The following is a 13,843-nucleotide window of genomic DNA, read 5'->3' on the forward strand; positions in this document are numbered from 1 at the left end:
GTGCAAAAGCATTTCAGATAATAAAATTCCCACCAATCATTTGCATTTCCATCTTTATGTTGTTTTTCTGGATATCCTTGCAGTCACAAATAGTAATAAATTATTTGATATACATACATATTATATTATTCTTATTTTATTTTCACGTTTATCTACAAATTTTAAAAAAATAATAATTTATATTTCTCATTTAATTCAATTTAGTTGTATTTTTTTCCTTCAATTTAATAGATGTCATTGAACATTCTCATTCATTGCATGAGTATATGACCAGTTATGTAAATTTGCGTATAGTGTATCCATTCAAAGAATTCTAACAAATAAAAATGGGAAAATAACTAATATCCTTATTTGTATTATAAAAAATAGTTTAAAAATATTTTAAATGTTAATAACATTAAATGGGAAAATTTTATTTAATTCTTAATTTATGATAATTCAAATATTAAATGGTAATTTAAAATTAGAAAAAAAATTAAAAGTAAATATATAGTGTAAAATTCTATAAATTAAGCCATAAAATAAAATAAAAAATTATACAGTTTTTTTAATAAAAAAATTTCAACAATTTTATTCAGAGTATAATTAGAGGAGCATTTTAGTTTCACCATATTTTTTGTCATTTCGAATATTCTTGGTTGCAAGAAATTTGTGTGTATCTTTATTAATCACTATATCAACATCAATTTAGTTGTCTCTTTAATCGGGACGGACTCGGAAACATTTTTAAATGGAGATTCTGATGAAGCAGGTCCTAGTTTTGCCTTTAATGCTTCTAATTTCTCTAATAGAATTATTGTACTCGAAATCATGAATAATCTTATTGATTTTTTTTAATGTCGAGAGTTCCTCCACATACGTCAATCGAACAAGCCTCTACACAAGGAGAATGAACGACATTCAGAAAGACAACGGTAATGCACTACTCCCTCCGTCTCGCAATATGTGTCTTCTTTTATATTTTTATTTGTTTCAAATTATTTGTCCATTTAAAATATTAATGTATTATTTATTATTTATTTCCACTAATTTACCCTTATTTATTGTATTTTAAATCATGTAACTACTCCACTATCTATTACTCCCTCCGTTTTTTATTATAAGTCGTTTTGGAAAAATATTTTGTATTTAAATATAAGTCGTTTTCCAATTCCAATGAATAATTAATGTTGTTTTTCCTATTATATCCTTAAATATTTATTATTCTCTCTCCTTTCAATTATATAAAGTTATCTTCCACAATTTTAGAATTATCTCAATTGTCTAGTCATCAACAATATCTTAGTTTTTTCAGTACTCTTTTTATTATGAGTTATGTTTAAATATATTTTAATATTAGATCCTTGTGATTCTAGATAAATATGATTTGTTTTGCATCAAGAGCAATGATAAAACATGATTTGGTGCATAGGTTATATATTTTTCTACATTTTTTCATCTTACTACATTTTTTTCATCTTAGTAACATATGTTCTCTCATGTTATTGGTAGTAGATATGTTACAAGACAAACCTGATGTAGATAACAGTGTGGTGCGTAAGCTTCAGGAGGATGCAGAGGCGGATGCAATGGTTGAAGTCTCAACGAATGGTAATTGGATAAACTCTTATAATTTCTCAGTTTTATGAGTTTTTGTTTTAACTCGTGGAGGCAACATCTTGTAGTTGATTTAATAATGATTATTAGAATATTTGATTTTTTTACACTAATTGTGAAGTTTGATAATTTTATTGATAATCCATGAAATTGCATAATCTAGCAATAATGTGAGTCATGTTCGTACACTGATTGAATTGCTTGTGTGGCAACACAATATTAAGCTAAAAAACACTTTGCAAGATAAATATTTTTTTTTAATAATTGTTAAGTTTTCAGTTCTGTTCATTGGTTTGAGTTATAGTTTATTATTAATATAGTTGACGAGGTTGCAAATATTCACATAGACTATTCTACAATCATTAATGTGAAGACACTGCATGTCAGCTCCTCCATCTTGGTCGCGAAGAGCATGTTCTTCTACAAGGTAGATTTCTCTTCTTTATTTGTTAGATTTGAATATTTTTGGTAAATATTGTTAGCTTAGTTATGTGTATTATTTTGTAACTCTTTTCTAATGGAATGAGGGAGTCCAAGCAGACACACATCACCATAAGAATCACTACATCTGGTACAAACATGTTTAAAACGTTTTTAGTTTATTTTCTTAATTAAATTTGTTTTCTCCAATAGTTTACTTACTAATGCTGGTTTAATTTTCATGTTTCAGAGGAAGCTCCATTCATGGAACTTTTGAAATTTATGTATAACAGTTCTCTGAACGTGACCTCACCGTCTAACTTGTTGGATGTCTTGATGGTGGCGGACAAGTTCACTGTGTCGTCTTGCAAGAGATATTGCATTCGGGTATTATTTAACATATCCATGACACCAGAGTCTGCATTTCTCTACCTAGAGCTTCCTTATAGTGTCCTGAGGGATGATGTTGTTCGCCCATTGGTTGTAGTAGCAAAATAATAGCTCGTTGCTCGTTACAAGGACGTCATAAAGTATGTTTCTTTATTCTGCTTAATTTAAATGATTTATATGATATATGCTACAAATGATATTTAAAACACGGTTGTATATTTATAATTTTCAACTGAATCATTGCTAATTTTTTTAATGCTAATAAGTTTTATTATTGGTCAGACATTATGAGGAGCTAATGGGATTTCCACTTACTGGGGTTGTGGCGTTATTATCCAACGATGAGCTGCAGATCGCATCTGAGGATGCAGTGTATGAATTCGTGCTGAAATGGGCTCGAACCCAGTACCCTAGTCTGGAAGAGAGGAGAGAAATTCTAAGAGCAAAGCTTATCCCCTTCATCCGCTTCCCATACATGACCTACTGCAAACTGAAGATGGTTCAAAGTTGCAAGGACTTTGAACATGAAGTCATTTCTAAGCTAGTGTTTGATGCATTATATTTCAAGGCTGTGACACCACACATGAAACATGTACTAGCGGCATAATTGGCTTTCATTAGTCGCTTCTTCATTGAGCGGTCATACAAGTACCGCCCCATTAAAGTTGTGGAATTCAAACTTCCACATCAACAGTGTGTGGTATACTTAGACCTGAGGCGGGATGAGTGCGTCAACTTGTTCCCCTTTGGGCAAGTCTGTTGACAGGCCTTCCATTTAGGCGGTCTGGGGTTTTTCTTGTCAGCACATTGTAGTATGGACCAGCAGAGCTTCTACCATTGCTTCAGCTGTTGCTTTGGCATGAAGGAGAAGGACTCTATGAACTTCAGTGTTAACTATGAATTTGTTGTTCGGTAGATGCCAACCTTAGAATACATTAACAAGTATAAAGGCAACTTTATATTTACCGGGAAAAGAGCAGCAGTTGGTTACAGGAATTTTTTTCTACACCATGGATATCGTTCATGAAAGAGGACAACCTATTATTTGTTAATGACGTTCTCCATCTTAAAGTAGAGCTAACAATTAGAAACTAGTTGAATTTTAATAGTCTTGTAGTTTTTTTGCTCTGTTATTTTGTAGCACTTGTTTTTATTTCCCTTTAACCCTCTATATTGATTTAGTTGTAACTTTTGGGAAATTATACTTATTGACTAGTGATGCATTATAATTCACAGTCGAAAATATACTGCAATCTAGCCATGGCTTGTCAAAACATGTCACTATACAATGAATATTGGGATGAATGAATTCAATTTTATAAATTTGTTTGGTTTGTTCTAGTAAGTGAGTTTGATTCAAAATTTAGTGTGATTCTTTAGTATATTTGAAATGTTACTTTTGATAACTTGTGGTTAGAGGGTCAAGATCAATAGGAGAAACAGATGTCTTTAATTATAAATTTTATTATTCCCTTGTGTTTTACATTTAATAATTTTTGTTAAGATTTTAAAGACGTTTGTCTTCTATTTTTCAAATAATTGTGGTCGAGATGATTAAAATGATGAGACAACAAATGTATTTAATTATAAGTTTTATTATTGATTTGTGTTTGTATTTACTAATTTTTGTTAGGGTTTTTAAGATTTTTCTTTTCTTTTTTTTCAATTAATTAAGGTTGGGATTATGGGTGTTCGCGGACCGGTGTGGTTTGGTTTTGAGAATTCGATACTCAAATTGATTAAAATTAAATAGATTGGGTTTGCCAATTTTTATGATAAAGCCCAAACCGAACCGAACCGAAAAACAACGGGTTGGTTTGGGTTGGATTAATCAGATAGATAAAAAAAGATGCAAGAATATTTTTAAAAAAATAACTTATTTACAGAAATTAAATTTTCATAATATTATAAAAAATATAGTATTAATAGTGTTCAATTGTAAATATTAGACTAACAATTTTTCCCTAATAGATTAAAAAATATCTAACAAGAAAAATATCAAACAAAAAGACTTTTGAATCTATAACTAGTCACTTGAGTTAGTATGATAATGAATGTGTTTCATAACTCTATGCTCAGTTACCACATTACACTAACAATTTTCTAATAACAAATTAAAATTAATAGCATAACTTGTCCACATACGATATTTTACTTTTTTCCTTATCGAAGTTGAATGTTTGGTAGTAATTTTCATGATAATTAATTATGGTTGGTTTGAGTTGGGCTTGCGGGTAGAAAATAGAAAATCCGATGTCCGAACCAATTGTCATTGGATTTCATTGGTTTGGTTCGGATTCTGGTTTAGTTCGGATTTACTGGAACCAATGAACACTCCTAGTTGAATGATGAAATTATAAGATAACTTTTGTCTTTTATCTTCTAATTAGTTGCTAATAATGGGTAATCTATTTTCTAATAACTTACTAATAATAAGTATTATTAGTTAAATAATAATAATAATAATAATAATAATAGAAATTTTATGGTTGAATCCCTCGGAAGATATTCAAAATTGTTAGCATGGATGATCTATCTTCGAGTTAGTTGCTAACAATCATTTATCTCCTCTTTTCTTACTTTCTGATAATAAATTTTATTAACTTTAATATGTACTTGCAATCCACAATAGAAAGTTTATAGTTCGATCTCTTATAAAATTTAAATTTTTAAAAATAAATTTAGTTTTAAATTTTTTTTTGAGTTATACCAAAAAACAAATGTTATTTTACTATTTTTTTAAGGTTGAGTACATGTGGAAACCCTTTCCGTCGCTCACCAATTTTCTTCTCCCAAAATGCAATTTTTCAGTTCAATATGTAGTTAAGTTGCTTGGTGGTGCGGTGAGGTCCTTCCTTCGCACCACTCTTTTATCCTTGAAGTTGTTCAATCATCAACGTTGATAACTTTGATGTAGTTTCAGGGTGGTTCTCTCAAAACAGCGTCAACCCGTTGTTGTAATTAATAATAATTAATCACCATGAGTGTGTTCCAAAATGACATAATAAAATGTTTATGAAGGTTGTTGTTGAATTTAGAAATAGACAATAATTTACGAATTATTGCAGTAGCCAGTTTGTATTTTGAATTTGAAAATACGCAACGCTTTGTGAAGTGTTGCAGAATGCAATCAGAATAAGCAACACTTCTTATGTGTTGCAATAAGAGAAAAGTTGTGTTAGGCTACACTAAGCTACCAAAGATCTAAATTGCATAAGAAGATTGAACATAAGAAATAACTTTTCAGATTTTCATTCTCTTCCCAACAAGGTAGCTCTTACAATATATAGCTAGGGTTTAAAAGACTAATGGGCCAAAAGATCACTAGACCCAAAACTACAAACATAACATAAAGCCTAGTAGTAATAATAATAAAACTATTAATAGTAAAAGTCTTTAAGTAAAGTGGATACTCTTTTCTCTCTAATGGGCCTTTTCTTAACAATACTCATTGGGTCCACAAGAACCTTGTCCACAAGGTTCATAGGAGAGGAGATAATTGGGCTGCTAAAACAGTTGGGCCCGGTTTGGATTTCAGCACAAGGGGAAAAAATAGGCTGGGGCGCTTCAACACACGTGGCTGCAGGAGAGAGGGCCGCTGGATTTTTAGGGTTTTTCGGTGGTTGCACCAAAGCAGAATGTGGGAGGGAAAAAACAGGATTTTGAATGGAGAGTGGAGATGTTGTCTTGGATAACGTGGACGGCTGAGATTGCACCGAGTGGGGATAAGGAAGGCTAGTGGGGTTTTGGTGGAATACAGCTGTATTCTTGTTGGACTCCGCATGCGTCTTGGGCAGTGCAAAAGGATGGGGGGAAACGTGAAAGCATGGTAAAGTATCTGGCAGAAAATCATTATGGGCCCCATTAGCACGTGAATCAGACCGTTGGGTCTTGAAAGGAGTATCACTTAATGGTACTTGCAAACTACTTACTCCCTCATTACTTTCTCTTTGAGAGTTAAGATTTCCAAAAGCCACATTTGTGTTTCTCTCTTCTGAAACTCTTTTTCTCTCAAAATTTTTTTCACCTTCTTTTTGCGTTTCAAAAACTCTCCCTTGTTTCTGAACTCCTTTGCCTACACTCTGAAGTTCTTGCGAACTCGTATTCGTGACCTCGCCTGTTGAGGTTCCTGGATCTTCAAAACAGAGCCTGGTATCCTTTGGAAGGGGCCGAAACTGATCATTATCATTGTTGTTGAAATAGGGTTTCAAAAGCGAGACATGTACAACCGGATGAATCCTCGATGACGACGGAAGGTCTAACATGTAAGCCACCTGACCAACTTTTTTTATCACTTTATAAGGACCAAAATATCTTTGAGCTAGTTTTTGTGAGGTTCGTTTACTAACTGTGTTTTGTCTGTAGGGCTGTAACTTCAACAAGACCAGATCACCAATTGCAAAGGTAAAATCCACTCTTTTACGGTTTGCTTGTTTTTCCATTTGAATACGACTTCGTTTCAAGTTATCTTTGAGTTGTACTAAAATCTCACTGCGTTCCTGCAAGGAGGTGGCTAATGATTCGTCGTGGATGGTGTCGGTCACATAAGCTTGAATGTTTGGGGGATCCCTGCCGTAAAGTGCTTTGAACGGAGTCATGTGGATCGCCGTGTGGAAAGAAGTATTATACCAAAACTCTACGAGGTGTAGGAAGGGATACCATTTACGTGGCTGGGCACTAGCAAAACATCTCAGGTAAGTTTCCACTGATCTGTTTACTACTTCAGTTTGACCATCGGTCTCTGGGTGATACGCAGTACTGTATTTCAGGGTAGTACCTTGGACTTTGAAAAACTCTTTCCAAAAAGTACTGAGAAAAAGAGGATCGCGGTCGGAGATGATAGATTTCGGGACTCCATGAAGTCGGGCTATCTCTACCGAGAAACGGCGTGCCAGATCTTTAGCACTGAAACGAGTCGGCAGAGCGATGAAGTGAACAAACTTAGTCAAACGATCGCAAACAACCCAGATGACTGTGTGACCAAACGAGTTTGGTAAGTTTGTAATAAAATCCATTGTTAGATCTTCATATACCTGTTTAGGAGTAGGAAGTGGTTGAAGTAACCCCTTTTTTTTCTGAGTGGAGTATTTGTTCTGCTGACATACTGTGCACTGCTTAACCATGTTTTTAACTGCCATGTATATGCCCGGCCAAGAGAATGAAGCTGCGATTCGAGCAAGTGTGGCTTTGACACCCGAATGACCTCCTGAAGGGGAACTGTGAAATTCCTGCAATACTTTGATGCGGAGATCTTGTATTTCAGGTATAAACAATCTTTCTTTGTAATACAACAATCCATTTGTAAATTTGTATAAACTGGGGCTTGTATTTTCCATTGTTGTCTGAGTTACTAATGTTCTGCCTGCTGCATCATGCACATAGAACTGGCGGAGTGTGGCCAAGAGATCTGGAACCGGAGATGAGTAAGCCAACAACAAGCATTCAGCGGTGGAGAATTGTCTACTCAAAGCATCTGCAACGAGATTAGATCTGCCAGGTTTGTACGAAATTTCAAAATTAAATCCTTGTAACTTAGCTGCCCAAATCTGTTGTTCTGGTGTTTGGATCCTTTGTAGAAGTAGATTTCTGAGACTCTTTTGGTCAGTGTAGATGTGAAATTTTTGCCCTATGAGATATTGACGCCATTTTTTTACTGATTCTGTTACAGCGAACATCTCTCGAACATACACCGAAGCGGCTTGCATCCTAGGACAAAGTTTCTTGCTGAAGAAGGCGATAGGGTGACCATCTTGGGAGAGCACCACCCCAATACCCACAGCTGAAGCATCCGTCTCAATTATAAACTGTTTTGTAAAGTCTGGCAGAGACAGGACCGGCATGTCGGTCATCCGTTTCTTTAATTCTGTAAAGGCTACGGCCGCCTCTGTACTCCATTCAAACTTAGTGGAACGCAATAAATCGGTGAGAGGAGCGGCGAGAGTGGCGTAGTTTTTAACAAAACGTCGGTAGAATCCGGTGAGGCCCAAAAAACCACGGAGATGCGTGAGAGAACGTGGTGTCGGCCAATCCAACATGGCTTGCACTTTTTCTGGATCAGGAGCAACACCACCTACTGAAATAACATGGCCTAGGTAATGAACTTGTTTAACTGCAAAAACACACTTAGCTAGCTTCACTACAAAAGCGTTAGATTCCAATAGTTCAAAAACAACCTGCAAGTGAGATAGGTGATCACAGAAATTGTTACTGTAAATTAGTATATCATCAAAAAAAACTAAAACGAATTTACGTAAGTAGGGCCTTAGTAAATCGTTCATAGCTGATTGAAATGTGGAAGGGGCGTTAGTTAGCCCAAAAGGCATTACGAGGAATTCATAATGCCCATCGAAAGTCCGAAAAGCAGTCTTATGTGTGTCTTCCGATGCAACGCGGATCTGATGGTAGCCTGAGCGTAAATCTAACTTGGTAAAATATGTAGCATTGCCTAGCTCATCCAAAAGTTCATCAATAGTTGGGATTGGGAAACGATCTTTTATGGTTACTGCATTGAGGGCGCGATAATCGACACAAAATCTCCATGTGCCATCTTTTTTTTTACTAATAAAACGGGTGAGGAAAAGGGGCTGTGACTAGGTTTAATGATTCCCTCCTTCAACATATCCTGAATAATTGAAGTCATGGCAGTTTTTTGGGAGTGTGGGTAACGGTATGGTTTAACATTGATGGGGGTTGTATTAGGGATAAGGGGAATATGGTGATCATGAGGTCTTGTTGGGGGAAGTCCTTCGTGAGGTTGAAAAATGCTTTGGTATTTTGTGAGAAGGCTTTGAATTTCTGGATTCAGGTTTGGTGAGGGTGTTAACATGGGGTCGGGCTGGGAAAAAGTGTTTGGAGTGTCATGGTTTTGGAAAATCATGAGGTGGTAAGAAGCAACAGAATTTGTATGAATAAGTTGTTTAAGTTGGTGAAAAGTAGTATGGGATGGGTGGGCTGTGGGATCTCCTTTCAAAGTGATATTATTTTCATGATGGGTAAAAGAGATGGACGGAATGGAAAAATCCGCTTGCAAAGGACCCAATGTTCTTAGCCAAGCCATTCCAAGCACAACATCTGCTCCTTCAATTGGCAATAGATAGAAAGGAATATGGAAAAGTTCTTTTTGCAACGTGATAGGAACGTTATTGCAAATGCCTTCACACTTTAAGTGGGAACCATTTCCCACCATGACTGAAAATTGAGTAATGGGTGTAGATGTGAGATTGAGATGTTGGGCAATTCTGGGTTGCAAAATGTTATGGGTACTACCAGTGTCAACCAACACCATTACTGATAAACCACCAATGTTGCCTTTGAATTTTAGTGTTTGTGGTGAGAATTGTCCCGTTAAAGCTTGAGGAGAGAGCTGGAAATAGGTATCATTCAAGTCTTGCTCAATTTCCGATTCAACACTATCTTCCATAGGAGTGGGCTCACAAGTAGGATCTTCATCCGCCATAAGAATTAGAAATCTGCTGGTGGAACATTTATGCCCAATAAAAAACTTTTCATCACAATTAAAACATAGGCCTTGGGCTCTACGCTCTTGTAGTTGGGTTTGGGAGAGTTTTTTTATTGGCAATTTTGATGGGGCGGGGCTGGTTTGGGCTTTGAATGGGCTTGGGGTTTGGGGAATTGAAAGGTTAGGGGTTTTGGTCATGGGGTTAGTTGAAGGGGCTGAAGGCTTATGAAAAGTGTTTACAAAGGGTTTATGGAATTTGGGTTTTGAATCTTTCAACTTAGATTCGATTAATTTAGCTAAACCAATAGCTTGTGAAATGTTGCTGGGTTTGTGAATTGCCATTTCATTTTGAATCTCATTCGTTAAGCCGGAAATAAAACAATTCAGTATGGCATCGGGTGGCAAGCCAACCACTTGGTTTCCTAGCTTTTCAAATTTGGTTTGATAATCCACCACCGATCCCTCTTGTTTCAATTTAAATAATTCAGCTTGGTGGTTGTCAAAAGTTGAAGGACCGAAACGTAATTCTAAGGCTTTAAGAAAGGAAAACCAATCGGTTAACAAATGACTTTGATGCATCCATTTAAACCAACTAAGAGCATCACCCTTCATGTAAAAGGATATTAAAGATAAACGATTCTCCGGTGGCATATTATAAAAGTTAAAAAATTGTTCCGCTTGAAATAACCAATCAAGAGGGTTGGAACCATCAAACATAGGGAGTTCGAGTTTTGGGGTGCGTGCTGTAGGTAATGGTGGTATATTGGAGAGATTGGGATAAGAGTGTTGGAGAGGAATTTGGGAAAAAGGGGGCTGCTGGGAAAAGGGAATATTGAAAGGTTGAGAAGATGATAAGATAGTAGGGATAGGAGGGTAGGGTATGAAGGATGATGGGATGTGAGTATTGAAGTGTCTTGTGGGTGTAGGTTGGGGGTGTGTGTTGGAGAAGGTAGCAGAATTTCTCAAAGGTGTGTTTGTAGGTGACAGATTGTGAAAATTAATAGTAGGAACCCTAGAACTAGAAAATGGGATCTGTGGTATACCTGAAGGGATAGCTGTTTCGTGAACAGTAACAGTGCTTGGGGGAGGTACTGTTCCGTGAACAGTAGCGTGAACAGTAGCGGACATAGCAGCGCTGTCGGATCTGTGAACAGTGGCAGATCTGCTTGTGCTGCCTGACCCATGAACAGTAGTAGAACTCGGTGTAAGAGCTTGTTGTGGCTCTTTTTGAGTAGCGATTTGTTTGATGGCTGTCATGAGGGAGTCAAATTTAGAGTCCTCTTCCGATTTGTCTTTGTCTAATCGGGATTGTAGGTTGGATAACTCCATAGAGAGTTGATGAAATCTTATTGTTCTTGTGTCTCTTGCATTGCATTGTTGAGGTTTAAGGAAGTGATTTGAAGGGCTTCTTCTAAAATTTCTTTAGAAGAGGGGTTGGGTGGTTTAGAGGGAGCCATGGGAGGAATGAGTGGCAAGAAATGAAAGCACCAATGTTAGGCTACACTAAGCTACCAAAGATCTAAATTGCATAAGAAGATTGAACATAAGAAATAACTTTTCAGATTTTCATTCTCTTCCCAACAAGGTAGCTCTTACAATATATAGCTAGAGTTTAAAAGACTAATGGGCCAAAAGATCACTAGACCCAAAACTACAAACATAACATAAAGCCTAGTAGTAATAATAATAAAACTATTAATAGTAAAAGTCTTTAAGTAAAGTGGATACTCTTTTCTCTCTAATGGGCCTTTTCTTAACAAGTTGCAACACTTAGCAAAATATTGCAGAAAGAGTGTATTTCATCAAGGGTCACAACCTTATGAAACAACACTGCTTAGCCTATAACTCACAGTCGAAAATATCCTACAATCTATCTATGGCTTGTCAAAACTTGATCCTATATAATGTATATTGGTATAAATGAATTCAATTTTGTAAATTTGTTTGGTTGAATTTGAGTTTGAAATGAAGTTATTTTTGTTCTATTAAAATTTAATTAAGAATTTAGTGTGATTCTTTAATATATTGTAAAAGTTACTTTTAATGACCTGTGGCTAGAGGTTCATGATCAACAGGCGAAACAAAATGTCTTTAATTATAAGTTTTATTATTGACTTGTGTTTTGCATTTACTAATTTTTGTTAGGGTTTTTAAGATTGTTTTCTTCTATTTTTCTATTAATTGAGTTTGAGATTATGAAAATGAAAAGACAACAAATATCTTTAATTATAAGTTTTGTTATTGACTTGTGTTTGCATTTACTAATTTTTGTTAGGGTTTTTAAGATTTTCCTTTTTTTCCCACTTAATTAAGGCTGGAACAATGAAAATGATAAGACAACTTTTATCTTTTATCTTCTAATTAGTTACTAATAATGGGTGATCTATTTTTAATAACTCAAGTTTTATTAGTTAAAAAATAAAATATAAAGTTTATGATTGGATCTCTTAGAAGATATTCAAAATTATTAGCACAGGTTGATCTATCTTCTAGTCAGTTGCTAATAATCATTAATATCCTCTTTAATTACTTTATGATAATAAGTGTTATTGACCGGCGAGAGTAATTGCGGGAGAACTCCGGTTTCTAATTGGTAGAAGGATTTAATTAAGAATGCTAACAATTGAACTGGTTTTGTTTGGGATTTTGCAGGTTATTTTAAGGTTGTAATTGGAAAAGGAAGTCTGGTTCCATTATGTTATGCGAATTGGCTGAATAACTTGTCTCTAATATCTCAATTTCAGGAGTTGTACCAGCTGAGCTCAAAAAAGGATGTGATTATTGATGATATGGGGCACTAGAGTTCCAATGATTTGAATTGGGGAGATTTTTGCATGCCAAGGGTTACTATTTATGTCTTAAGCCTAAAGAAGAAGGAACTGATGGATTGTTTGGGTTCAATTTATCCAAATAGAGGTGGGGTGGATACTTTCGTGTAGAAACCAAAACGGAACGAGGGATATACTACAAAGACATAATATGATATTTTATGTTCCATGATGGCTGGTGTAACACCTGAGGTCGAAGAAGGCGAGGGGTGGTTGCACCGCATGTAACACTCGAGGCCGAATATGGTAAGGAGTGGTCGCCACATCGGAATGAGAGGGATCCTGAGGCCGTGCAGATATGGGACTACATAGTTGAAGGAAAGCTTATAAGGATTGATGGATACTACCTATACCAATAAGATGCATCTTCTTTTTGGTAGTCTGTTCCATAAGAACTCCACAATTAAGTGTGCTTGACTGAGAGCAATTTAGGGATGGGTGACCTTCTGGGAATTTTCCCGGAAAGCGTGTGAGTGAGGACAAATCATGCTGTCCATTTTGGTTTGTAGGGTTAGTCGATAATCTTGAAAGCACTCTGAGGCGTTACAAATAGTATCAGAGGCAGACCTCTCCCAGTACAATGTGGTTTGAGGATGAAACACGCGGAAGCTGGTGGGCATGTAACACTTGAGGCCGAAGAAGGCGAAGGGTGGTTGCACCGCATGTAACACTCGAGGACGAATATGGCAAGGAGTGGTCGCCACATCAGAATGAGAGGGATCCTGAGGCCGTGTAGATATGAGACTGCATGGTTGAAGGCAAGCTTATAAGGATTGATGGGTACTACCTATACCAATAAGATGCATTTTTTTCCGGTAGTTTGTTCCATAAGAACTCCACAGTTAAGCGTGCTTGACTGAGAGGAATTTAGGGATGGGTGACCTTCTGGGAAGTTTCTCGGAAAGCGTGCGAGTGAGGACAAATAATGCTGAAAAGACCCGTGTTGGTTTGTAAGGCCAGTCGATAATCCTGAAAGCACTCTAGGGCGTTACAAATGGTATTGGAGCCAGACCTCTCCCAGTACAATGTGGTTCGAGGATGAACCATGTGGAAGCTGGTGGGCAAGTAACACCCGAGGCCGAAGAAGGCGAGGGGTGGTTGCTGTAACACCCCGAATTTAATTAATTACTTAATTAAATTATTAAGGATT

At 36.0% G+C, this 13,843-nt stretch overlaps 1 long non-coding RNA gene and 1 pseudogene across 1 annotated transcript; both read left to right on the plus strand.

The window, feature by feature from the left end:
* The first annotated feature begins 1,496 nt into the window (after positions 1-1,496).
* Positions 1,497-3,501, plus strand: LOC131615083 (BTB/POZ domain-containing protein POB1-like; annotated as a pseudogene).
* A 3,023-nt stretch (positions 3,502-6,524) lies between these two features.
* LOC131612904 (uncharacterized) lies at positions 6,525-7,027 on the plus strand. Its single transcript, XR_009287495.1, has 3 exons — positions 6,525-6,671; positions 6,772-6,810; positions 6,913-7,027. It is a non-coding gene; the product is annotated as an uncharacterized LOC131612904 (long non-coding RNA).
* The last annotated feature ends 6,816 nt before the right edge of the window (positions 7,028-13,843 follow it).

This window comes from Vicia villosa, linkage group LG6 (assembly GCF_029867415.1).
Source record: "Vicia villosa cultivar HV-30 ecotype Madison, WI linkage group LG6, Vvil1.0, whole genome shotgun sequence".
NCBI lineage: Eukaryota > Viridiplantae > Streptophyta > Magnoliopsida > Fabales > Fabaceae > Vicia > Vicia villosa.